Genomic DNA, 15,126 nt, shown 5'->3' on the forward strand with positions numbered 1-15,126 from the left:
CAATTGCTTTGGCTACCACTAACATTTTCTGTTGTAATTTTTGGGGGATTTGTTTTTCTTTGATTGCATGGAGCGATATAATGCCGATCTTGTTGCATGTTTTATCTGAAGTTATTACTTAGCCTATTACACACATTTAAGATTTAGTTCACTTGAATTAAATAATATGGGTATAAATTAACGTTTTTATTGTTCGTTCAGAAGTTATATTTCAATAGGCCTATAGGCCTATGTTTATGTTTCAGACCTAAAATCACATTTAAAACGTTTTGTTACATGGTCCCTATTATGTTGTTGTAGTTTTACAGTGTAGCCTACAGTAATCATATTATTGGTTAATAAATTCACATGTATGTATATTGTTTCGTTCATTTGGGACTCTATATCGGTGATGTCGGCTTTTAATACAATTCAAAAACCTGACTGTCACCGCAGTGATTAGTTTCATTTGGATCACAAAGCATCAGTGTGTTTATTTATGGCGAAACGTGATCGTTTTTTATTATACTATGCAATCGATGTCTTGGTCTTGAAATAGGCTACAGCTCCGGACTTCTGCTGTTAACAGCAGTCCACATGTTCAGTATTGCAAGCAATAATGGACTATGACTGTTATGGCTGTCATACAGCCTTAAGATGAATGCACTTACTGTAAGTCGCTCTGGATAAAAGCGTTTGCTAAATTACTTAAATGTAATAATAGGAAAGTCGAGTTGTATATTTTTGCTTATAATCAAGATAGTGGCGATTGAGAAAAAATAGCAGCAAATTATTCTGAACATATGATTTTTTAGTTATATCCATTCATGCTCTCTCTCTCTCTCTCTCTCTCTCTCTCTCTCTCTCAAACACACACACACACACACACACACACACACACACACACACACACACACACACACACACACACACACACACACACACACACACACACACACACACACACATTTGAGGCCCAAATGAATTCTGACCGCCTATATCTTTCTATGTTATCCTCATCCTGGATTGACATATCTCATGGCTTTGGTTACGGGTGTCCAGTTGTTAATGCGAAATCCACCTGCGGTGACTGAGGCATAGAAAATCATCCCAGGTGCACGTTGCATACGAAATAGCCAAATGACGCAGGTAACCTTCCGATAAATAAGAAATGTGCTGCTGATTAAACGGTTTAAGTGGAGAATAAAATAATTGAATATAGGCCATACTCCACGTCTTCAAGCCCATTTGAGAGACGAATATCGATAGAGGAAACGCCATGTCTGTTATGGAACAGGTCTAGGCCTATTGTTTTACCTTTATTGAACTAGGCAAGTCAGTTAAGAACACATTCGTATTTACAATGACGTCCTTCCCCGACGACGCCCTATGGTACTCCCAATCACGACCGGATGTAAAACAGCCTGGACTCGAACCAGGGACTGTAGTGACGCCTCCTGCACTGATATGCAGTGCCTTAGACCGCTGCTCCACTCGGGAGCCCGGGAGTTTTGCCGATTAGGAATTAATTTCACCAGCTATGTTTCACATCAGCAAAACACTTTGGTGACACTTTATATTAGGCCCACATATAATGCATTATGTAACAACACATCATATGATACATCTATAATGCATTTTGAGACTTGTAGCCTTAATAGTGTTACCATTTTAGTAGCTTTTAGTCAAATGTGTTGACAAGTTGAAAATGTCCAAAATGATTGAACAACCCATATTCTGTGGGCGGATGCAGGTGACCAGCTATTTCTAGAAAACATATTGGCACTCAATTAGGCTACAGCAAGTCGATTTGCTCATGTATTCTACTTCCTATACACCACACAATCAACTAGGCCTACTATAGGTCTATATAGTCTACATCAGAAAGAAACGATTGTGCACAGCAGGTCAACATTTAAGACATACAAATATATACCATATATATTTAAATAATTATATTTTTAAACGTGTAGGCCTAAATAATACTGCAACAAATATTCCCATTAGGACAATAAAGTCAGTAAAGTATAATTTGATTCGGTATAGTAACCGCTGATATAATCCATTGGTTTTACTTGCATAGGCTGAACCTATTCGGAGGCTAAAGCTATATTTCGGTAATTGTGTTTTCACCCTACTGACCTGTAGACATAGTCCGTCTGCGTTGTACGACCTACAGTGAATATCGAATAATCTTTCACAGTAAATATCAAATATCAGTAAACACAAATGACACATTAGTTCATCTGATTCGGAGAATAAAAATGCCTGGCTCAAGAGCTATTTTCCTATTGAAGCTTCCGTGGCCTACACCCATGGCACAGACGTCAATTCAACGTCTATTCCACGTTGGTTCAACATCATTTCATTGAAACGACGTGGAAATAACGTTGATTGAACCAGTGTGTGCCCATTGGCTTGTGTTCTCTCACATTGCACATTTCTTACCACTTTCTTTTCTGACCATGTGAGTTCACGTGTTGCGTATTAAGACATGAACTCCCTCTCACCCCCATCTCTATAGTGAGGTGATGCAAAGCTCACCAGGTTTCAAGACAGTGAACAACACACAAAAAAGGCAGCAGAGAGACAGTGTGAAACACACTATGGAACAGAGAGAAAGCTGCGCGTCAGCCATTGAAATAGCAAAATGTCCCGGTATCAGTCAAACATATTTATCCGAGGATTAATCTCCATCGTGTAAATCAGATGAGAACGCCGCGGCGCATGCACTTATTTAATTAGCGGCCGGCGCTCCGGGAGGCTGGTTCAGCCGGTGCGGTGATAGGGGCGCGGACGCACCGCCCGGCTGCGAGCCAGTCCCTCTCATTACGCACACAATTACCACTTAAATTGCTGCTGCATCCTGCGATAATTGGGGATTCTGGAGATGCCCAAGAGCAGCTCTCCACCCCACTGCAACAACAGATTGTGTGTGTGCGTGCGTGCGTGTGTGTGCGCGCTTGCGCGTGTGTGTGTGAAAGAGAGAGTGAGACCTTACATTGGGATTTAGCACCCCATGGAAAAATAAATGGGACCATTTTTTCCCCTCCATGAAGTCTGAATGAGAGCTTATTAGACAAATGCAATGTGTTCCTTACATTCTACCCTATAACTTAGATAGCTACTTATGAGGACTATTCAAACACACAAACAAACACATCTGGCAGCCTGTCAGTACAGATCCAGTCACCTCAGTTAGATGGTGTGATCTCCCTGAGTATGTGACAACACATACATCTACTAGGGAGGTGATTGACCACACCCTCACCCAGAGAACATTTAACAATATATATTTTTTGTGTGTATTGTTGTGAATAGTTATACTACTGCACTGTTGGAGCTAGGAACACAAGCACTTCGCTACACCCCCCAAAAATCTGCTAATTATTTGTATGTGACCAATAAAATGTGATTTGTTTCTATTTGACCGCACCTTCTAACACTACATTATGCCCTTTGAAGCCTGACCAGGCCTTATTCTAAGTAGTAGTCATATCTCAGAGGAGCCTATCCCTCTCTGTGACTCACTCACTCACTCATTTCCATTCTAAACTTGTCTATCGACAGTTGTTAGCCCTTTCAGCTTTCTTCTGAGATTAAAATGTATGCACATGTCAGAATATTACATTCACCAATTAAATAGGAGTTTCGGTCATCGGTTTACAGTGCTTGAAAAGATGGTTGCCTAACGTTCAACAAATTCGGACACAATATATTCAAGTTTATTAAAAAATGCTTCTTCGTAAAAGAAATCCGATTAAAATACATCTGGGTAAACATCACCATGACAAAAAGTCTGATGTTCAGAAAAAACCCAGATTGACTAGTGGCTAATCTACAGAGACCAGTATTTTAAGATAACTTCCTGTTGAAAGGTTTTCTTCTTCCTGTACAGTGATTGATATACAGCCTGTCAGGCCAATAGGAACAGGAAATGGTCTGTGTGTATGAGCCATGAGCCTATGACTTCAGCCCCTGAGTGGTCGTGGGGTTTCGTCCCGCCCCGGACATCCTGCTAATGCTCCGGCGCAGGCTGTCACAACAGGGAAGCCATGCCTCCCATGTCCCTCCCCCATGCCCCCCCCGACCCTCACCGCTCTTTCCATTTTTATTGTGTTTTTACAAATCAGGCTTCACCGTGGGAAGCCAGGCCTGAAATTCTCCACAGCACGGAAATAAAAAGAAAGGGAATGAAACGGGTGAAGGTTATTTAAAGAACTGATACAAGCCGACGGTGCCGAAACCCGGGTCTGACCACGTCCCATCATGCAATGCTAATAGTGTTGGCAGGAGTTTTTGCTAAAGTCGGTGAAATCTTCTCTCCTCGTGGGAGGTGAAATAACACAACAGATTTCACACAGCAGGAGTGGCTGGTCCAATCAGCTGTGGGCTAGAAATGTAAACACGGAGCAGGATCATCTAGGAAACATTCACGTTGATAAAAATAACAGTGGCATTATCATAATGGAATGTTACCAGGTTATGTCTGTAAACATTATGCGTCCTGAACCCATTTCACTGCCTGGGATTCAAACCCTGGGTCTCCTGCATGTCATAAGTCTGTGTTAGCCCTTGGAGCTAAAGTCTAAGCATTAGCTTGGGAGATAACACAAATCTTCAGATGCCAGGCAAAGCTTTTTGAACTTGTGAGCTTGGTTCACTAAAAAACACCTCTCTTTCACCAAACCATCTTCCTTCATTTAAGTTTGGGGTTTAGATGTAAGATTTCATTTCAGTGAAGTGGAAATGCCAGGTTCATTGAGGGAAATTCACCTCTGTCGTTTATTTTCTCTCTTTCATTTCCTCATTCCCTCCAGTCCTATTCGGCTTCCCCTTTTCTCTCATCAATACCACTTTGAGAGTAATGGACTATCAGGCAGGATCCTGATAACTTGATTGGCTGCACCTCATCTGAGGGGAGAAAGAGGGGAAGTAAACAAGGCTGGAGAAGGGAGGTGTGTGTGTGTGTGAGAGAGAAGGAGAGACAGGGAGAGACAGTGAGAGACAGGGAGAGAGAACGGGAGAGAGAGTGAGTGAGGGAGAGAGAGGGAGGGAGAGAGAGAAAGAGAGAGAGAGAAGGAAAGAGATAGAGGGAGAGACAGGGAGAGAGGGGCAGACAGGGAGAGAGAGTGAGAGAGAGATAAAGAGAGCGGGGGAGAGAGAGAGAAAGAGAGAGAGAGGGATAGAGAGAGATGGATAGAGAGAGAGGGAGAGAAAAAGAGAGGGAGAGAGAGAGAAAGGGATAGAGAAAGAGGGATAGAGGGAGAGGGAGAGGGATAGAGAGAGAGGGAGAGAAAAAGAGAGGGAGAGAGAGAAAGGGATAGAGAAAGAGGGATAGAGGAAGAGGGAGAGGGATAGAGAGAGAGGGAGAGAAAAAGAGAGGGAGAGAGAGAAAGGGATAGAGAAAGAGGGATAGAGGAAGAGGGAGAGGGATAGAGAGAGAGGGAGAGAGAGAGAAAGCACGAGCGAGAGAGGGATAGAGAGAGAGATGGATAGAGAGAGAGGGAGAGAAAAAGAGAGGGAGAGAGAGAGAAAGGGATAGAGAAAGAGGGATAGAGGGAGAGGGAGAGGGATAGAGAGAGGGAGAGAGAGGGAAGGAAGGAAGTCATAGTAAACTGATAGTAAAGGAAATATGTTCAGATTGGGAGAGTGAGAAGAGAATGATGCAGGAGAGTGTATGATTTCACTGACATTCTGTGCTGTATAATTGAAATGGTTGGGCGTGTAAGCCAACGATGACACATGATGTGTGTGGATTAGCTGTTTGTTTCTGGCCTTAGAGAAGCTCTCCTCCCTCCCCATTGAGTTTACTCTGTGTGTAGGTATCACTATGGACCATTACGTGACCGTGTGTGTGTGTGTGTGTGTGTGTGTGTTTGGACCACATTTCTTCTGAGCAACAATCTCCTTTCTCTTTCCAGATATCTTCCTGTTTCCTCTCTCTTTCCAGATATATCCCCGTTTCCTCTCTCTTTCCATCTCCCTCTGTTTCCTCTCTCTTTCCAGATATCTCCCCATTTCCTCTCTCTTTCCAGGACTCTCCCTGTTTCCTCTCTCTATCCAGATCTCTCCCTGTTTCCTCTCTCTATCCAGATATCTCCCTGTTTCCTCTCTCTTTCCAGATCTCACCCTGTTTCCTCTCTCTTTCCAGATCTCTCCCTGTTTCCTCTCTTTTTCCAGATCCCTCCCTGTTTCCTCTCTCTTTCCAGATCTCTCCCTGTTTCCTCTCTCTATCCAGATCTCTCCCTGTTTCCTCTCTCTATCCAGATCTCTCCCTGTTTCCTCTCTCTTTCCAGATCCTCCATGTTTCCTCTCTCTTTGCCACATATGCTCTCCCCCCTCTCTCGCTCCCTCCATTGGCTTTCTCTCTCTCTCTATCGCTCTCTCTCTCTCTCTCTCTCTCTCTCTCTCTCTCTCTCTCTCTCTCTCTCTCTCTCTCCACCCCCCCCCCACCACCTCCCTCAGGCCCTTCATGGCACCCATCTGCTGTGTGCGAGTCCTAATTAATTACACAGTCATTTCCTCTGCGCTAGCCGCATCTGAAGCTGCCTCGAGTGCGCCAGCCTGCCACCGCAAGTTCATCAAAATGCTAATGTAGTCCAAATTAAAGTTGTGATTAACATTTCACAGTTTCCGTGCCCGGTGGGCAAATTTATCCCTCCACCGGGCTCGACGGCACTCCTCTCCTTTTCCTTCTCTCTCTCTCTCTTTCTCTCTCTCTCTCTCTCTCTCTCTCTCTCTCTCTCTCTCTCTCTCTCTCTCTCTCTCTCTCTCTCTCTCTCACTCACACACACACACACACACACACACACACACACACACACACACACACACACACACACACACACACACACACACACACACACACACACACACACACACACACACACACACACACACAAGACTCTTAGTACAGGTGTGTATTAAGCCCTGATGCTGTGGCACAGTTCTGACTGTACATATCCTACTCTCAGCTGCTTCTCTGACACCTCCTTCCAGCTGCTGAGAGTCACATGGAAAGCAGTGCATTGTGGGTAACAGTAGGACGTGCCAGGAGGACGTTAATGGTATCCCTTTAATTTCGTTGTCTCTTTAGTAGGAATATTCTTATATTTTTCTTACCAGAACATACACATCATATACTGGGCCATTGACACATCTAACACACATGCACACGCTCATAGGCTACTCATACACAAGCCCCTGGTGTGGCTTCGTTCATCACTCAGTCTTAAGCAGTGGTTATTGAGGCATTAAATATGTCTACACAGGGCTCAGTAAAGTGCTGTCAGATCAGTGTTCCCCTGTGACTGAAGACGGGGTCTCTGTTTGCATACAGACAGGTTGGGAACATCTGCTGATCCGAGGAGCTGAAGCCGTAACCGGGGCGCCCGACACTCGGGCGTTAGTGCCATTATGGGATGTCACTGCTGAAGAGAGGCAGCCCTTCAGCGGGATTACCAAGATTCCCGGAGAAATTGAGCGGAATTGGAAATGGGGGTCCACGATTCAGGGATTCAGATTCTCTCCTGTGTGTGCCAGGAGATGTGTGTGTGTGTGTGCGTGTGTGTGTGTGCGTGCATGCGTGCGTGTGTGTGAGGCACGTGACAGGAACAAACACACACTGGCATGCATGCAGGCACATACACATGTACACATGCTCACACAAAAATGTAAATGTGTTAAAATATAAGGCTGCAGGTGTGCTTTAGTGAGATACAGGGAATCCTGTGAACCTAGTATTAGCATTCATTGTTTCTGCTGATATGTTTTAGTCTATTATGACACTCATTAGTCCATCATGTTCATACAATGTTCAGCACTATTGCATTTTCCATATAGAAACCAGGAGAACAGTACAGCAGAGGCCATCCATGTCATCTGCCCTTCCCATCTCCATACCTCCTCCCCTTCTCCTTGTTATGCGGGGGGTTCTCCTCTGGGATCCCCTCTCCCAAGTCCTTAAAGTAAACACACTCTCGCTGACCCTGCCAGGGGAGCGACCATTAACACCCCAGCCTTCAGCCCAGAGGTCACCCCAGCCTTCAGCCCAGAGGTCAGCGAGGTCACAGAGGGGCAGCCTGCAGTAGTAGAGGGATGGCAGAGAGCTGGTTAGGATTGGGGGTGGGGAAGCTGATCCTGGATCTGTACCTAGCATACTGGATAGTAAAGAGATATATGCTGCTCTTGTGGTTTATTCCTGCACACACATACTGACCCAGACACTTCCATAAAGAGACAGAGCAGAGAGACCCGCTGTCCCCCTACAGTGATGCCCAAGTGGGGTAGACGCGGCCCCTCTGTCACCTGGGCTGGTGGATGGGTAGCCATGGGTGTCTGCGCACGGGCTAACCAGCCATCCTTGAGAACAGGCACGGAGACCAGACAGGGCGAAGAAAGGATAGAGCTATTCTCCACGTAAAAAAAAAACAAAACATAAACGAGGGTGAACCGGGCATGTTTCAGAGTTCACAAGCAAGAGAAAACAGTTCAAAACAGCAAAGGGCACTTCACAAAATGGAAAAACAAGATATCTACACTTCAGGATTCACAGCAAATTACAAGACTCTGTTTCAGCCCGTCCACTAGTGAGTGACATCACAAGCCTCATGGAGATGCCGGATCTTAATTTGACCCCTTTCTTCGCAGGAGGAAAAATAATCCTGCAGCAGCAGGATTTGAATATCTGAAGAAATATTTAGAATGGCCGCCAGGGGGCAGCTGAAAGCGGTGTTTTCGTGTACAGTGCAGTATCTTATGTAGGCCACAGCACAACTCGTGAATTATTTTGTGGATTATAATAAATGGGCATATTTATAGTAGATGTAGATGCATTTTACGTCAGGGGAAAATCAGTTTTTTTAGGTCAATTGTTGTACTATATGTTGAAGACAACCAAAAGGCAGAATAAATGATTGGTTTCCTCAATGCCCGTGTGGTCCAGCCGTTAAAACCGTCCCTCTGCCCTTTGACTCATGGATGAATGTCTTTTTTTGATGTGTTAATTCGGCGTGGTTACAGGGCTAAAACAAACAGTAGCCCATTATGTGGTTCCACACCTGTCATTATGTCACAATGGATAGGCTAATGGGTAGCCTGCAGAATGTAGTCTATTGGAATGGAATCAAATAACAAGGGGCCTATTGCAACCATCGATGGCATCAGATGATCGCCAGTCTCGTTAAACCATCAATACGCTCTAAATTCACCAGCGCAGCTGATCTCAATTGCAACCATTAATCGTCACATCAATAACGCTCGTTAAAAGATGATGTCGGTGTTACCCTTAGTCCTGCTTGCAACTGAAGTCTTTCGAGATATGTTCGCCCTCTGGTTGGTACTGTAATCGGAACAACCTAGTATTTCCTCTTCTACCAAGGCAAATTTACTGTGGCAATTTATTTGACACAATGTCTGAATGGAAACTAATGTTGGTGTAGCCTACTGTTATTCTTTAATTATTTTACTATTGATGTTATCCAACAGTGTCTGGTATGGTCCTTTCTTATCAAGATCTGGGGGTGTCAATACATCTAGTATTTCGATCTTTGTGCCAGAAGGACATCGGCCTTGAAACAAACCCCCACTGACATGGTTGGTCTGTGCCCTGAAGGCAGCAGTCCTAACAACTAGAACACCCCAGGCCGTGATCTGACAACATTTTGACCTTAGAATACACTTGACACTTGTCGTAGCCTAGGGGAGATCAATATCTACCTTGTGTTATTAATCTTTATGAAACGACAGTTGTTGATGTGTATGGCATTTTTTGGTATATTTGAATGTTGCAGTAATAGAACCTAGGCCTAGCGTTTTAGTGAGCGAGAGAGAATATTATTTTGATAGCGAGCGAGAGAGAATATTATTTTGATAGCGAGCCCCTGATCCCAATGACTCGACTGACCCTGCATGGAGAGAAAGAGAACTACTCTTTTTCAGGGACTCACTAGGCTCATTTGAATATTCTGATGTAGCAGAAGAATCATCTGCGACAAAAGAGTGATCAAGTTATCATCCGACATCTGTAATTCACCCCTAACTTTCACAGGGGCATAGATGTTGTTCTCCGTAGCCGGAACCAGCGAGTGCACCCTTTTCCCTGTGGGCCCTGGTCAAAAGTAGTGCATTATGAAGGAAATAGGGTGCTATTTGGGAAGCATCCCAGGCTTCAGGACATCTCATTCGCATTGGAAACGGTCTGGGAGCTGTTTTACTGGATGGATTCATACCAGGGCCCAGCGTCCTCTAACCAGTGATTGAATGCCTGTGTGCATGTGTTGAGCCGACTCGGCAGGGATCTGTCAGGGGACTCATGAAGGAGGCAGGTCTGAATAAGGCGTGGGATAAGACAGCAGAGTGTGTGGGTAGGGGGTGTAGGTTGGCGGGGTTGGTGGTGCATGTGTCATGTGTGTGTGTGTGTGTGTGTGATTTGTCATAGTTGTATACTGTAGCTTATGAAGAGCATGTGTAAATAACGACCTGAGACAGATGTGGGTTACGTCCCAACTGGCATCCTATTCCCTAAATAGTGCACTAATAAAAGTGCACTACTTTTGACCAGAGCCCTATGAGAGTGGTGGGAAAAAGTACCCAATTGTCGTACTTGAGTAAAAGTAAAGATATCTTAATAGAAAATGACTCAAGTGAAAGTCACTCAATAAACATTTAATGTATTTGTTTTTAAATATACTTACGTATCAAAAGTAAAAGTAAAAGTTTAAATCCTTTCAAATTCCTCATATTAAGCAAACCAGATGGCATTTTTTTTAATTTTTTTTTACGGATAGCCAGGGGCAAACTCCAACACTTATGAAATCGTTTACAAACTAAGCATTTGTGTTTAGTGAGTCTGCCAGATCAAAGGCAGTATGGATGACCAGAGATGTTTTCTTGATAAGTGTGTGAATTGGACCATTTTCCTGTCCTGCATTCAATATGTAACCAGTACTTTTGGGTGTCAGGGAAAATGTACGGAGTAAAAAGTACATTATTTTCTTTAGGAATGTACTGTAGTGAAGTAAAAGTAAAAGTTGTCAAAAATACATATAGTATTTTAGTACACTACAGATACACAAAAAAAAACGACTTAAGTAGTACTTTACACCACTGCCTATATAGGGAATGGGGTGCACTATATAGGGAATAGGGTGCACTATATAGGGAATAGGGTGCACTATATAGGGAATAGGGTGCACTATATAGGGAATAGGGTGCACTATATAGGGAATAGGGTGCACTATATAGGGAATAGGGTGCACTATATAGGGAATAGGGTGCACTATATAGGGAATAGTGTGCACTACATAGGGAATAGGGTGCCATTTGGGACACATATGTGTTCTCTTCCCTGAACAGGCAGAGGATGGAGAGGGTTCTTATGTCATCATTATCCAGACAGACCGGGAGAAATGTGGAACAATCTTGATAGCATGTCATGGAAAACATACTTTATGACGGATAAAGAGATCTAAACTATAAGCTCCATTTATACGCAATTGACGATTCCAGTCTCATTCACGTTCACAGTTGCCATTTTCTTAAGCAACAGGGTGCAAACAAAGGATAGGGCCTTGACGAGTGTGTTGTTTGGGAAAGAAGTGAACAGAGTCAGTAGACGTAAGCTTAATGTATAACGTATGCAATAGTACGCAATGTAAGAGCTACCGTTAGCTAAGCAAAAATGCACAATTGTGTACAGCCTCACAATTCATAACTCGACGCAAACACGCAGGTTCTGCTTTTTAGAGTAGCTAATTGTGTTCTTGCATTGCATGTGAATTAGGCTTTACACAGTCACTGTATGTCTGAGCTGTCTGAGCTGATGTCATCACTAATCGGCAATATCACATTTCTCGATACTGAATAAAGTCTGGAAAATTCCACTGTGGTGGTGTAGGGTAGATGGCAGGAGCAGCTGTAGCCACGATAAGATCCCCTACTTTTAATTTATGAGGACATCAGCTTTGGAGCAGTGGCAGCCTAACTCTAACCTATACTGGTACCCAACCACTGATCGATGGTGAAACGGAGCATATCAGTTTGTATTCCAGGCTAGCACATTGGCCGTAAAATAGGAGCCGGGAAGTTGTGGGACATAAAACAGGCACCTTTAAATGTAATATTGATTTACAAACAACATGCTGAACACTGTTTGGTTACGGATCGTTAATTCCGGCCCTCATCGAATCGCACTTGGCTGAACTGGGAGTGCGTACCAAATGAAACCCTATTTCCTTGATAGTGCCCTACTTTTGATCAGAGCCGCATGGGCCGTGGTCAAAAGTAGTGCACTATAAAGGAAATAGGGTATCATTTAAACTGAGATCAGTGGACTGGGGGTGTCAGTAGGGGTAGACATAGACACATGCAACAAGTGTAGGGTGTCCTGGTGTCTAGACAGCCAGCTATACAGTAGCACCCAGAGTACGGAGGACTGCTTTTATAACAAAGGGATAGATTACCACAACGCAATACAGCATCAATGTCTTGATAAGAGGTGGCAAGAAGATTGTTTTACATTTCTCTCTATTGCAGAGGAAGGAATGATGGTGAGGGAACCATTTTATATCTGTGTCCAACACATTCAGAAAAGCTGAAAAAAAACATGCATTAAGGTGGTTCTTGAGGTGTCCAGCGACTATTGAATGTTGAAGTGAACCAGTGAACGTTGAAGATTTTTACTACCAAAAGTCAGAAATACTAATTGATTATTACAAATAACCATTCCCACTTTGAACAAAACTAATTTTAAGGCTTACCGAAGCCTTCATAAACTCTTTATAAGACACAAGCTATGAACAAGCTGAGATGTATCTAAGCAGACTTCATCAATGAAGACTCCAAAGTTCAAGAAATGAAATGACTGGGCCATATGGGATAGGAAGTAGCTTATCAATGCTATTGTTCCAAACTGTTGGCAAACTGCTGAGTCACTGGGGGTCCTTCATTATGGTAATGCTTTAAAACCTCTTGTAGCCAGGCTCGCTAAATGTTATCACAAAATGGCTCCCAGACCGCCGTCTCATGTACTTACAGAGGCAAGACACTGCTGCAGCAAAGATGGCTTCCATACGCATTGTCTAACCACTTCCACATGAACGGCATACAACTGCAGAAAAGCTGTACTCCCTCCCAGAGTCATAAACTTGGTTGGTTTTGTATCCTTACTGAACTGCCACCCAAAGGGAGGTTCAACTCCAAACCATATGCAATAGCCAATTTCACGAAGAGTAAGCATATTTTATGCTAATGTTTCTGCTGGAATAATTCCACCCTCCAAACCCACCCTCCTCCCTCCTCCTTTGCATGTTTTCCTGCTGTATCATAGCTATTTACATTTCATGAGCTCACTAACCTTTTGTGTCGTTCACCATTGACTTGTCACAGCCTTGATTTATTGGGCCAGTGCTTTCCATGCAGTGTGGTAGTTAAAAACCCTGTGCCTGCTAGGAATGAAAATGTACATAGCAGTTAACAGGTGGCGAGTAGTTTAATGGTGGTAATTGCTTCATGGCACGTGTAGCAGGAGGGGAGGCGTTTGACTGCTGTTGCTCTGAGCTCTGAGAGTCGCATGAAGCATCCCTGGAGGCCTGTGTGTGTGTGTGTGTGTGTGTGTGTGTGGTGTGTGTGTGTGTGTGTGTGTGTGTGTGTGTGTGTGTGTGTGTGTGTGTGTGTGTGTGTGTGTGTTTGTGTGGCATGTGTGTGTGAGAGAGGTTGCGTGTGTGTGTGTGTCTCTCTGTGTGTGTGTGTGTCTGTGGCATGTGTATGTGTGTGTGTGTGTGTGTGTGTGTGCGTGCGTGCATGCGTGCCTGCGTGTGTGTGTGTGTGTGTGTGCAGGCATATGTGTTACTGGAGTCAGTGTGAAAGGTCAGTCTGTGCCCTCTGTAGCCCTAAGGAAATGGTCATCAACACTCCTTTAAAATCTTCACAGTCTGGGAGAGAGAAAATCACTGGTCAGGATTTGCACCACGACTAAATGACCGTTCATCAAATTAACGGTTTGTAAGTGTTTTCAAACATTTCCTTTTTATTTTCTAACTTTATAGGCGTAGTATTTAAGTTTCACGTTCATAGTATTTGGGGTCATACAGTCTTTATATCAGTAGGAGTCCAATTAAAAGTGTTGTCCAATCTCAGGCCCTCTGAGACATCTCTGCAGCCTATGATTCGATAGTGGGTCTATAAAATTTGCCCTCTCTCTTATATTGAATTCTATTCCATTATTGAATGGAATAGAACAGAGCTGTGTAGCTCTAAATGTATGGCTCTTGAATAAAGGTGTTGGTGTCCGCTCCTCCAGGACAGACGGAGATGAACTCTTAAATGTCCGCCTGACAGCCATGCAAATGGAAGAGTTTTGGAATGTTCCACTAGCCAAAACAGATGGGCCTATCAGGACCCTTCCCTTCTCCCCGAGGGCATGACATCACCACATATGGCCACGTTTGATTTATATATTTTCAGAGTGATGGTTGGTTGGGAGGACAGAAAGAGGAGGGGCATGGGGCTATCAGTCAAATGAGAATAGAATGTTCAGACTAAAGATATGAACAGGCAAGCACTAGAGTGAACCTTTTCATGGTAAAAACAAGATGATTGGATTTATACATTGAAGAGTGTTTAGAAACTCAGCAAAAAAAGAAACGTCCATTTTTCAGGACCCTGTCTTTCAAAGATAATTCGTAAAAATCCAAATAACTTCACAGATCTTCATTGTAAAGGGTTTAAACACTGTTTCCTATACTTGTTCAATGAACCATGAACAATTAATGAACATGCACCTGTGGAACGGTCATTAAGACACTAACAGCTTACAGACAGTGGGCAATTAAGGTCACAGTTATGAAAACTTAGGACACTGAAGAGGCCTTTCTACTAACTCTGAAAAACACCAAAATAAAGATGCTCAGGGTCCCTGCTCATCTGCGTGAACATGCCTTAGGCATGCTGCAAGGAGGCATGATGACTGCAGATGTGGCCAGGGCAATAAATTGCAATGTCCGTACTGTAAGACGCCTAAGACAGAGCTACAGGGAGACAGGATGGACAGCTGATCGTCCTCGCAGTGGCAGACAACATGTAACAACACCTGCAAAGGATCGGTACATCCTAACATCACACCTGCAGGACAGGTACAGGATGGCA

This window comes from Salmo trutta, chromosome 35 (assembly GCF_901001165.1).
Source record: "Salmo trutta chromosome 35, fSalTru1.1, whole genome shotgun sequence".
Taxonomy (NCBI): domain Eukaryota; kingdom Metazoa; phylum Chordata; class Actinopteri; order Salmoniformes; family Salmonidae; genus Salmo; species Salmo trutta.